Source organism: Rhinoraja longicauda, chromosome 2, assembly GCF_053455715.1.
Source record: "Rhinoraja longicauda isolate Sanriku21f chromosome 2, sRhiLon1.1, whole genome shotgun sequence".
Classification (NCBI taxonomy): Eukaryota; Metazoa; Chordata; class Chondrichthyes; order Rajiformes; family Arhynchobatidae; genus Rhinoraja; species Rhinoraja longicauda.
This window is the reverse complement of record NC_135954.1, coordinates 5,836,373-5,849,719: the sequence shown is the minus strand read 5'-3', so window position 1 is coordinate 5,849,719 and position 13,347 is coordinate 5,836,373. Positions and strand designations below refer to the sequence as shown.

At 45.3% G+C, this 13,347-nt stretch overlaps 1 protein-coding gene across 8 annotated transcripts in view; it reads left to right on the top strand.

Moving 5' to 3' along the window:
• The window catches only part of atxn1a (ataxin 1a), a 229,654-nt gene that overhangs the window by 84,543 nt on the left and 131,764 nt on the right, over positions 1 to 13,347 (top strand). For 7 of the 8 annotated variants that reach the window (XM_078414468.1, XM_078414450.1, XM_078414502.1 and 4 more), the window contains one exon: positions 3,209 to 3,285. The exons of the other annotated variant lie outside the window; for it this stretch is intronic. The gene's annotated coding sequence lies outside the window, so the exon portion shown is untranslated. The remainder of the gene's footprint in view (positions 1 to 3,208; positions 3,286 to 13,347) is intronic. 8 annotated transcript variants of the gene reach the window in all.

Below are 13,347 nucleotides of genomic sequence, written 5' to 3'. Positions count from 1 at the left end.
TGATATCTATATGTATGTGTGGGTGCATGCATATGTTTGTGGGCTCTATGAAATATATATATATGTGTGTGTGTATGTGGATGTCAATATGTGTACGAAAATATGTGTGTGTATATATGTCAGGGACGTGTAGTATATGTCAGTGTGTGTATGAATGTTTGTGCGTGCGTATGAATGTGGGTGTGATGTGAGTGCGTGTATGAATGTGTGTGTATGAATGTCAGTGTGGTATGCATATTTTAGCGTGCGTAAAAATGTGTATGAATGTGTATGTGTGTGTATGAATGTGCGTATGTGTATGAATGTGTGTGTTTATGAATGTGTGTATGAATGTGTATGAATGTGTGTGTATATGAATGTGTGTATGTGTGTGTATGAATATGTATGTATGAGTGTGTGAATGTGTGTGTATGTGTAAGAATGTGTGTGGGTGTGTATGAATGTGTATGTGTGTGTATGAATGTGTGTATGTGTGTGTGTATGAATGTGTGTGTGCGTGTATGAGTGTGTGTATGAATGTGTGAGTATGAATGTGTGTGTGTAAGAAGGTGCGCGTGTGTGTATGAAGGTGTGTATGTGTGTGTATGAATGTGTGTGTGTATGAATGTGTGTGTGTGTGTATGAATGTGTGTGTGTGTGTATGAATGTGCGTGTGTGTGTGTATGAATGTGTGTGTGAATGTGTGTGTGTGTATGAATGTGTGTATGAATGAGTGTATGAATGTGTGGATAAGTGTGTGTGTACAAATGTGTGTGGATAAATGTGCGTACGAATGTGTGTGTGTGCGTATGAATGTGTGTATGAATGTGGGTGTGTGCGCCTATGAATGTGTATGATTGTGTGTGTGTCTGAATGTATGTGTATGAGTGTGTGTTTGAATGTGAGAGTGTGTGCGTATGTGTGTGAATGAATGTGTGTATGAATATGTGTGTGTATGAGTGTGAGTGTGTGTATGAATGTGTGTGTGCATGAGTGTGTGTATGATTGTGTGTGTATGTGTATGAATCTTTGTGTGTATGAATGTGTGTGTGTGTGTATGAATGAATGTGTGTGGGTGGGTGTATGAATCTGTGGGTGGATGTATAAGTGTGTGTGTACGAGCGTGTGTGTGTGTACGAATGTGTGTGTACAAATGTGTGGGTGTGTATACAAATGTGTGGGTGTGTATGAGTGTGTGTGTATGAATGTGGGCGTGTGTGTGTACAAATGTGTGTAGGTGTGTGTATGAATGTGGGTGTGTGCGCGCCTATGAATGTGTGTATGAATGTATGATTGTGTGTGTCTGAATATGTGTATGAGTATGTGTGTGTCTGAATGGGTGTGTGCCTACACATGTGTGATATGTGTGTGAATGTATATCTGCGTGAATGTGTACGAATATGGGTGTTTGTGTATGTTTGAGTGCGTGTGTTTGAGTGCGTGTGTTTGAGTGGGTGTGTTTGAGTGGGTGTGAGTGTGTGTGTGGTTTTTGCTTGTATGTTTGTGTTTGTGTGTGTGCATGTTTGTGCGTACGTATGTTTGTGTGTGTATATGTGTATTTTTGTGGGTGTGTTTGTATGAATGTGTGTGGTATGAAAATGTGTATGAGGGTGTGTGAATATGAGTAGGAATATATGTGTGTGTGCGGATATTTTTGTGTCTATGAATGTGTGAGTGTGTGCCTGTCGGAATGTGTGTATGAATGTGTGTTTGTGTATGAATATGTGTGTGGGTGTGCATGAACGTGTGTGTGTGTGGTTATATATGTGTGTCATAGAGTCATAGAGCGATACAGTGTGGAAACAGGCACTTCGGCCCAACTCGCCCACGCCGGCCAACAATGTCCCAGCTACACTAGTCCCACTTGCCTGCGCTTGGTCCATAACCATCCATGTACCTGTCCAACTGTTGGGATAGTTCCAGCCTTAACTATCTCCTCTGGCAGCTTGTTCCATACACCCAACACCCTCTGTGTGAAAAGGTTGCCCCTCGGATTCCTATTAAATCTTTTCCCCTTCACCTTGAACCTATGTCCTCTGGTCCTCGATTCCCCTACTCTGGGGAAATGATTGTACATCTACCCGATCTATTCCTCTCATGATTTTGTATACCTCGATAAGATCTCCCCTCGTCCTCCTATGCTCCATGGAATAGAGACCCAGCCTACTCAACCTCTCCCGATAGCTCACACCCTCTAGTCCTGGCAAGATCCTCTTAAATCTTTTCTGAACCCTTTCAAGCTTGACAATATCTTTCCTATAACATGGTGCCCAGAGCTGAACACCATATTCTAAATGCGGTCTCACCAACGTCTTATACAACTGTAACATGACCTCCCAACTTCTGTACTCAATACTCTGACTGATGATGGCCAAAGTACCAAAAGCCTTTTTGACCACCTTATCTTCCTGTGACTCGACCTTCAAGGAACCATGTACTTGTATACCTAGATCCCTCTGTTCTACAACATTACCCAGAGGCCTACCATTTACTGTGTAGGTCCTGGCCTTGTTCGTCCCAAAATGCACCACCTCACACTTCTCTGTATTAAATTCCATCATCCATTCCTCTGCCCACCTGGCCAATCGATCCAGGTCCTGCTGCAATCTTTCACAACCATCTTTACTATCTGCAAAACCACTCACATTTGTACTTTCAAGTGTGTGTGAATGAATGTGTGGTGTGCATAAGTGTGTGTGTGTATATGGGTGTGTGTATGTTTGTGTATGAGTGTGTGTATATGAATGTGTGTGTGTCTGAATATGTGTGTACGAATGTGTCTGGATGTCTATGAGTGTATATATGTGCGTGTGTGTGACACACACACGCATGCACATATACACTCACACATACACATGTATATCACAAAATGCTGGAGTAACTCAGCAGGTCAGGCAGCATCTAGGAGAGAGGGAATGGGTGACGTTTCGGGTCGAGACCCTTCTTCAGTCTTCAGACTCAGTCTGAAGAAGGGTCTCGACCCGAAATGTCACCCATTCCCTCTCTCCTAGATGCTGCTTGACCTGCTGAGTTACTCCGGCATTCTGTGATACCTTCGATTTGAACCAACATCTGCAGTTATTTTCCTACACATACACCTGTATATATTTCTTGTAGTAAAATGCAAAGTGCAGGAATAACTTGTCAGCAGGACAGGCAGCATCTCTGGAGGGAAAAGGATGCACCATGTTTATTTATTTAGTTTGTTTTGTCCGCCTTGATTTTGCAGATTACCGGCGACAAGCTGCTTCGCTCTGTGGGAAACCAAGTCTCCGAGTGTGCGAGGGGTCCAGCGAGCTGCGGCTGGTAAGGAAGAGAGGGAGAGGGGTGGTGGGGAAGACTGGAGGTGGGGGATTAAACCCCAGTTGATTGTCACCGTTTCCTAGGGTTGCCAACTGTCCTGCATTAGCCGGGACGTCCCATATTTTGGGTTAAATTAGTTTGTCCTGTACGGGACCGCCCTTGTCCGATATTAGCAGGGTTGCCAACTTCCTCACTCCCAAATAAGGGACAAAGGGTGACGTCGCCGCCCCGCGCCCCACGTGACCTCACCCAGCCAGCAGCTACATGCTCCCACTCGACCAATGGCGGCCTCCTGGCGGCTGAATATGTCTGACAATGGCGGCTGCCATTGGTCGAGCGGGACCACGTGGCCGCTGGTTGGGTGAGGACACGTGGGGCGCGGGGCGGTGATGTCACCCTGTCCCGTATTTGGGAGTAAGGAAGTTGGCAACACTACTGTTTCCAGAGCCCAGCGCGTCACCTTTGCCCCGAGATACAGTGCCGTCCTGATTTATTGATCCTCATTTTTCTGATGAATTTGGGTAATGTGGGCACTATTGTTTAAGTAAATTCTGGATTTGTCCTTGAAATGGTCTGAGTTGTCACCTTCATTAGTTGCAGCCTGCATAAGAAGTTCAAGGTTTTGATTGTGACTAGAAAGGGAGGGGGCCCAGGTAATAAATTCATGTCAAAATAGTTTAGTTTATTTTCTCGTGTACCAAGGTACAGTGACAAGCTTTTGTTACGTGCTAACCAGTCAGCGGAAAGACAATACATGATTACAATCAAGCCATTCACAGTGTACAGATACATGATAAGGGAATAAAGTTTAGTGCAAGGTAAATCCAGTAAAATCTGATCAAAGATAGTCCGAGGGTCTCCAAATGTAGGTGGATTGTACTTCAGGACTGGTCTCAAGTTGTGGTAGGATGGTTCAGTTGCCTGATAACAGCTGGGAAGAAACTGTCCTTGAATCTGGAGGTGTGCGTTTTCACACTTCTGAACCTCTTACCTGATGGGAGAGGGGAGAAGAGGGAGCGGCCGGGGTGCCACTTGTCCTTGATTGTGCTGCAGGCCTTGCCGAGGCAGCGTGAGGTATAAGTGGAGTCAATGAAAAGGAGGTTTGTTTGTGTGATGGTTTGGGCTGCGTCCACAGTTCTCTGGTGTATAACAAGTGTGGTACGGTGTAGTTGTTGTGTAACTAGCAGTGAAACATAAAGGTGGTTATCTTCAATTGCTTGTGCTCCCGTACCGAGAGGTGGATTTGCAAGAAGCCTTTGGTGTGTTGCTGACATGTAAATTATTGGTAGTCTGTGTTATTCTTTAGGAAGTGATCACCCAAGGCGATGATTAAATATGGTGTCTTTGACCAAGGGGGGTTGCCCTGCCCTCCTTAAGGCAAGCCACTTGATCACTAATGTGCAGGAAGGAACTGCAGATGCTGGTTTATACTGAAGATAGACATAAAATGCTGGAGTAACTCAGCGGGTCTGACAGCATCTCTGGATTAAAGGAATAGGTGACGTTTCGTGTCGGAACATTCCTTTAGTTTAGAGATACAGCACCGGAAACAGGCCCTATCGGCCCACCAGGTCCGCGCCGACCAGCGATCCCCGCACATTAACACTATCCGATACCCACTAGGGACAATTTTTACATTTACCAAGCCAATTAACCTACACACCTGTACGTCTTTGGAGTGTGGGAGGAAATCGAAGATCTCGGAGATAACTTACGCAGGTCATGGGGAGAACGTACAAACTCTGTACAGACAGCACCAGTAGTCAGGATTGAACCTGGGTCTCTGGCGCTGTGAGGCAGCAACTCTACCGCTGTGCCACCGTGCCGCCTTGACTGAAAGCTAGGGGAAGCCAGACCAAAACAGGGCCGGCAGCAAATGACCTCAGGATGGGTGGAGTCTATAGTGGCCCATTGTTGGCTGGGGAATATGTGCTAACGACAGGGATACAAGGGTATAAACAGTGGATATGTGAATATTCTGCACTCTGGTACTTTACTCCTCGTTCTACCCATTGTACTTGCGCTTTGCTATGGCATTCTGTGCTGTACCTTGGTGGGACCTGTCTGTTGCAGGTACATAGTTCCTTGAAAGTGGCGTCGCAGGAAGATGGGATGGTCAAAAAGGCATTTGACATTTTGGCCTTCATCAGCCAGAGTATTGAGAATAGAAGTTGGGAGGGCATGTTGCACTTGTATAAGACGTCGGTGAGGCCGCATTTAGAGGATTGTGTTCAGTTCTGGGCATCATGTAATAGGAAAGGTGTTGTTAAGTTGGAAAGGGTGCAGAGAAGATTTACAAGGATGTTGCCAGGATTCGAGGGTCTGAGCTATAGGGAGAGGTTGGGCCGGCTGAGACTCATAAGTTCATAAGGTCATAAAGTGATAGGAGTAGAATTAGGCAATTCGGCCCATCGAGTCCACTTCCCCATTCACTCATGGCTGATCTCTGCCTCCTAATCCCATTTTCCTGCCTTCTCCACATAACCCTTGACACCTATTCTGGTCAAGTATTCATGTGTGGTATTATCTGATTTGTTTGGATAGCACGCACACAAAAACTTAACACTGTACCTCGATTAATGTGACGATAATAAACCGAAATCTAACAAGCTGTTCAGGTTCTGTCAAGTCCATTTTGCTCTATACTCATTCATTAGACAATAGGTGCAGGAGGAGGCCATTCGGCCCTTCGAGCCAGCACCACCATTCAATGTGATCATGGCTGATCATTCTCAATCAGTACCCCGTTCCTGCCTTCTCCCCATGCCCCCTGACTCCACTATCCTTAAGAGCTCTATCCAGTTCTCTCTTGAATGTATTCAGAGAATTGACCTCCACTGCCTTCTGAGGCAGAGAATTCCACAGATTTACAACTCTGACTGAAAAAGTTTTTCCTCATCTCAGTTCTAAATGGCCTACCCCTTATTCTTAAACTGTGACCCCTTGTTCTGGACTCCCCCAACATTTGGAACATGTTTTCTGCCTCTAACGTGTCCAACCCCTTTCAACATTCCATTGGCTTTCTTCACTGCCTGCTGTACCTGCGTGCTTCCTTTCAGTGACTGATGCACTAGGACACCCATATCTCATTGTACGTCCCCTTTTCCTAACTTGACACCATTCAGATAATACTCTGCCTTCCTATTCTTACCACCAAAGTGGATAACCTCACACTTATCCATAATTAAACTGCATCTGCCATGCATCCGCCCACTCACACAACCTGTCCAAGTCACCCTGCAACCTCATAGCATCTTCCTCACAGTTCACACTACCACCCAGCTTTGTCTGCCACTCAGCCCAGGTCCAAGCAGGGATGAATAGGGCTGAATTTGAGAGCCACGCTAAGAGGGGCTGCCCTGGATAGTACGCTTGGCATCATGAAGGACGTTCTTTTAGGAAGGAGATGAGGAAAAATGTCTTTAGTCAGAGGGTGGTGAATCTGTGGAATTTTTTGCCACAGAAGGCTGCGGACAGCGGTGGGCCGAATAGTCTAATTCTACTATAATTTGAAGGCTTGATAAAATTAATTCTAATGAAAATAAAGGGAAAATAATTATTCATAATCTCAACCGAACATGAAACAAGATTGAGTGTACGTGTTGAAGGCCGATCTACTTAGTCACAGGGCATCTTTGCACAAGCTCTTCAGGGCTTTGTCTGAAGCATTGCTCAGTTCCATTTACACCTCCAAAGCAGCTTCATTCAATCTTGCAAAAGGCCCGTGTAATATTTAGGCAATGACTAAGAAATAGCAAGAAATTTCATCGTCATTGAGTCATACAGTGTGGAGACAGGCCCTTCGGCCCAACTTGCCCACACTGGCCAACATCTCCCAGCTACAGTAGTCCCACTTACCCCTTAAATTCCTATTCAATATTTTCCCCTTCACATTAAACCTCTGTCCTCTGGTCCCCGATTCACCTACTTTGGGCAAGAGACTCTGTGCATCTACCCGATCTATTCCTCTCATGATTTTATACACCTGAATAAGATCACGCCTACTCCTCCTGCACTCCAAGGAATCGAGCCCCAGCCTATACAAGCTCTCCCTGTAGCTCAGACCATCTAGCCCTGGCAACATCCTCTCAAATCTTCTCTGTACCATTTCCAGCTTGACAGCATCGTTCCTATAACATGGTGCCCAGAACTGAACACAATACTCTAAATGCGGCCTCACCAACGTCTTATACAACTGCAACATGACCTCCCAACTTCTATACTCAATGCCGAGTTCGATCCCGACTCCGGGTGCTTGTCCGTACGGAGTTTGTACGTTCTCCCCGTGACCTGCGTGGGTTTTCTCCGAGATCTTCGGTTTCCTCCCACACTCCAAAGATGTACAGGTTGGCAGGTTGATTGGCTTGGTAAATGTAAAAATGGTCGGCGTGGACCCGGTGGGCCGAAAGGACCTATTTCCACACGGTATCTCTAAGCTAATCTAAACTAAACATTCAGTAGAAACTGTAGGTTAGGTGTCTATGATGTTTGGTTGGTTAGGTGTATTAAATGCATTTTCGACTTACCACATTTTCAATTTACGATGGGTTTGTCCACACTCTCAAATCTCTACCTTCGGACTATCCTTGATCGGTCTTTGCTGGCTTTACCTTGCACTAAACATTATTCCCTTATAATGTATCGGTACACTATAAATGGCTCGATTGTAATCATGTATTGTCTTTCTGCTGACTGGTTAGCACGCAGCAAAAGCTTTTCACTCGGTACACGTGACAATAAACTAAACTGAACCTTGGTGAGCTCCACAAAACCTTGCCACTTTGCAGAAGGTACAAGCATAAAACATGACAAAAATCGTCTCCATTGCCTGGATTAGTCACCTATATCTTTTCTCCGGAGGTGCTGCCTGACCCACTGAGTTACTCCAGCATTTTGTGTTTATGAAAAGAAAATAACGGGCCGATTTTAGTTCTGGCAATATTATTTTGTTAAATGTCCCTTAAGCTGTGAAAATATTTGGGGGTTTTTCCGTACACTTTTGGATTATATTTTTCCACAAAGTTCAGCTGGACTACTCTTGGCTGGAAACTGGGTCAAGTTGCAGATGATCCAAAACTTACCAGTGTTTTTTTTAGATCTTTCATATAATGGTTGGAATGTCAAGATGAGATATTGATGGATCGTAAAATTGGTATTTTCGTTAGTTAGTTAATTTATTGTTGCAGTGGAAAGCATTTTTGTTTCCTCTATTTGAGGAATGGACCATTTGAGGAATTCTCTGCCTCAGTGGAATTCACTGCCTCAGAAGGCAGTGGAGGCCAATTCTCTGAATGCATTCAAGAAAGAGCTAGGTAGAGCTCTTAAGGATAGCGGAGTCAGGGGGTATGGGGAGAAGGCAGGAACGGGGTACTGATTGAGAATAATCAACCATGATCACATTGAATGGCGGTGCTGGCTCGAAGGGCCGAATGGCCTCCTCCTGCACCTATTGTCTATTGTCTATTGTTACGTGCTATCCAGTTAGTAGGCAGATTCTACATGATTACAATCGAGCGATGAAGTCTTGATGCCACATATCTTGGCATCAAATTACAGAACGATCTACGTTGGAATGGTCAGACTCATCGTGCAATGTTAAAAGCAACAGGTGTCCTAAATTTTCTGAGATGCAACTTTTATCATTGTTCAACTTCTATCAAGGAGAAGTTATACTTCACCCTTGTTAGACCACATTTGGACTACGCAGTTGCAGCATGGGACCCATACACAATTTAAAACATTTCTTTCATCGAACGAGTCCAAAGACAGGCAGCTCGATTTGTTACAAATACCTATGAGAGAGAAGTGAGTGTTACCGAACTTCTAAATTCATTGGGGTGGAACACACTCCAAGACAGACGTAAAGCCCACCGTTTGACCTGTTTTTACAAAATGTTAAATGGTCAGCTCGACATAGATGACCACATCTACACCAAACCCAAACCTAGCAGGAGTAGACGAGGGCATTCCATTCAATTTGAGATACCAGCTATCACGACAGATGTGTATAGCAATTCATTCTTCCCTCGCAAAATTAAAGCATGGAATAGTCTTCACCCTACTATAGTTACTCAACCAAACGGAACCAAATTTAAGGCAGCTCTTCTTCTCCAAGAAGCCCTTCTTGCTTAAGTCCATACTCCGCCAACTCCAGTTTAAATTCCATTTGGAATATTTTGGAGGACCAAGAACCAAGAAGTCCAGAAATGTCTGATTTAAAGTTAGTCCAAGGGTCTCCAATGAGATAGACGGTGGCTCAGAACCGTTCTCTAGTTGGTGATAGGATGGTTCATTTGCCTGATAACAGCTGGGAAGAAACTGTCCCTGAATCTGGAGGTGTGTGTTTTCACACTTCTGTACCTCTTGCCTGATGGGAGAGGGGAGAAGAGGGAGTGGCCGCGGTGAGACTGGTCCTTGATTATGCTGCTGGCCTTGCCGAGGCAGCGTGAGGAGCAGATGGAGTCAATGGAAGGGTTGGTTTGTGTGATGGTCTGGGCTGCGTCCACAATTCTCTGCAATGTCTTGCGGTCTTGGATGGAGCTGTTCCCAAACCGTGCTGTGATGCATCCCGATAAAATGCTTTCTGCAGCGCGTCTGGAGAAGTTGGTGAAAGTTGTTGGAGAGATGCCGAAGTACCGATGGAAATGGAGGGGTTGGTGTACTTTCTTAGCCATTGCTTCTATGTGGGTGGTCCAGGACAAGTTGCTGGTGATATGTTACTCCTAGGTGCTTGACGCTTTCAACCATCTCTACGTTTTGTCTGTGTGATTTTGCTAAACTTTGCCATTGTTGAGGATATGGATGATTGTGGAGCCTTCTACTTTTAATTGTCCTTGCTGAACACAGTAGAGAGGTAGGGCTTTGATGTGATCGTTGATAGTGGCTTTGCTTAGCTCCACCAGTCGCCATCTGCTGCTGTTGCTCATGCACATAATCTTGTATCATTGAACAGCAAGCTGGCTATTTAAAGTCAAATGTTTCAGAAACGTAGAAACATAGAAAATAGGTGCAGGAGGAGGCCATTTGGGCCTTTGAGCCAGCACCGCCATTCATTGTGATCATGGCTGATCATCCACAATCAGTAACCCATGCCTGCCTTGTCAATAGACAATAGGTGCAGGAGTAGGCCATTCGGCCCTTCGAGCCAGCACCACCATTCAATGTGATCATAGCTGATCATTCTCAATCAGTACCCCGTTCCTGCCTTCTCCCCATACCCCCTGACTCCGCTATCCTTAAGAGCTCTATCTAGCTCTCTCTTGAATGCATTCAGAGAACTGGCCTCCACTATCCCCATATCCCTCGATTCTGCCAGCCCCTAGAGCTCTATCTTTTAAATTCATCCAGTGAATTGGCCTCCACTGCCTTCTGTGGCAGAGAATTCCATAATTTCACAACTCTCTGGGTGAAAAAGTTCCTTCTCACCTCAGTTTTAAATGGCCTCCCCTTTATTCTTAGACTGTGGCCCCTGGTTCTGAACTCCCCCAACATTGGGATTTTTTTTCCTGTATCTAGCTTGTCTAGTCCTTTTTATAATTTTATACGTTTCTATAAGATCCTCTCTCATCCTTCTAAATTACAGTGAAAACAAGCCCAATCTTTCCTCATATGACAGTCCTGCCATCCTAAGGATTAACCTCGTGAACCTACGCTGCATTCACCTCAATAGCAATTTACAGTAGTGTGTAGTTTTTTTTCTGAGTATATTATATCTTCGAGTTCAGTTGACTGAGATTAGGTAGAAATGCAGATGATATCAAATTTCCTGCAGTCTTTTCACCAGATTGTTTCCTAATGCCAGGTACGAGGGAGAGATGAGTAATGGTAGAGATTGCTTTGCTCTCTTGCATTTAAAAGAAATAGATCAGATTTTATTCATATGGGACCAGAAGGCACAGCCTCAGCATAAGGGTGTACCCTAATAAAGGAGATGAAGAGAAATTTCTTTAGACAATGGGTGGTGAATCTGTGGAATTCATTGCCACAGAGGGATGAGGTGGGGGGGGGGGGGGGGGGGGAGAACCTCATTGAAACTTACAAAATATTGAAAGGCCTGGATAGAGTGGATGTGGAGTGGATGTTTCCACTAGTGGGATAGTCTAGGACCAGAGGTCGTGGCCTCAGAATAAAAGGATGCAGCTGTGGAGGCCAAGTCATTGTGTATTTTTAAGGCACAGATTAACAGTTTCTTAGGATAATAACTGCAGGTGCCGGTTCAAATTGAAGGTAGACACAAAATGCTGGAGTAACTCAACGGGTCAGGCAACATCTCAGGAGAGAAGGAATGGGTGACGTTTCGGGTCGAGACCCTTCTTTAGACTCTTGTGATCGGTTTGGGATCGGTATGGGCATGAGGAGAAGGAAGGAGAATGGGATTGAGAGCGGCAGATAGATCAACCATGATTGAACAGCAGAGTAGACTTGATGGGCTGAACGGCCTAAATCTTCTCCGAGAATTTATAAACGCCCCCTAACAGCAATGTGGGTTGTATCTACACTTTGAGAACTGTAGCAGTTCAAGAAGCCAGCTCACCACCATCATAGACAGCTGAGAATGGCCAGTTAGGGTAGGGCAATGGGCATTTGAACAGGTACATGTAATGGGAAAGTTTAGAAGGCAGGTGGGACTAACGTAAATAGGGCATGTTGGTCGGCGTGGGGAAGTAGGGCCGAAGAGCCTGATTCCACGCTGCATGACTCTCGGACACTGAATGCTGGCCCAGCTAGCAAAGTCCACATCACTTGAATGAACCGCACTAAATGGGACATTATCAGAATCAGAATTACCTTTATTGTCATCTAAAAAACAAGTCTTTTGGACGAGATTTCGTCACCCACGGTCCAACAGTAAGAGCAATAAAATAAGCAATTACACAACCACAAACCAACACAAAACAAGAAAAAAAGAAACATCCATCACAATGAGTCTTCTCCAGTCATCTCCTCACTGTGATGGAAGGCCAGAATGTCATTTCTCTTCCCCTGCCATCTTCCCCCGCGGTCAGGCTGTTGAAGTTACCACGTTCCAGGCCGCGCTGGACGGTGAAAGGTCCGCAGAGGGCCGACCCAAGCCCCGCGATCCGGGGCGGGCGAACACGCTGCAGCTGTGCAGCGTCTTCACCCGCCCAGGATGCTGCACGTCGGGGCTCCACCTTCCTTGATCACCTGTTGCCGGCCATGTATAGTTCTGGTGTTTTCCTACCTCCAGTTCCTTCCCCTCTACTATCATTCTGAAGAAGAGTCCTGACCCGAAACGTCACCCATCTTTTTCCAGACTTGCTGCCTGATCCACTGAGCTACTCCAGCACTTAGAAACATAGAAAATAGGTGCAGGAGGAGGCCATTTGGCCCTTCGAGCCAGTACCGCCATTCATTGTGATCAAGGCTGATCATCCACAATCAGTAACCTGTACCTGCCTTCTCCCCATATCCCTTGATTCCATTAGCCCCTAGAGCTCTATCTAACTTGTGTCTATCCTCGGAATAAACCAGGTTTGCACAGAAAAACAAAGAAAACATTTCTTCACTCAGAGTGGTAAATCTTTGAAATTCTCTGCCCAAGAGGTACAGTCCTTGTTGAAGACTGGTAGATTTTTCAATACTATGATATTCGGGATTATTGCAGTGGAGGTGTCACCGAGATGTGAGATCCTGTCGTGATCTTATTGACTGTTGAAGGTGTCATGAGGGGGCGGTTGACCTACTCTCCTATATCTTCTGAAATGTCACATCTTCTGAGATAATCATTTTCAATCTTTGGTCATTTTTTGTGGTACCGATTAGATCAGACCAATTTATCTGTAATTGTGTGGGAAGGAACTTCAGATGCTGGTTTACACCGAAGATAGACACAGAATGCTGGAGTAACTCCAGCGGGCCAGGCAGCGTCTCTGGTGAAAAGGAGTAGGTGATAGAAGCATAGAAACATAGAAAATAGGTGCAGGAGGAGGCCATTTGGCCCTTTGAACCAGCACCGCCATTCATTGTGATCATGGCTGATCATCCACAATCAGTAACCCGTGCCTGCCTTCTCCCCATATCTCTTGACTCCACTAGCCCCAAGAG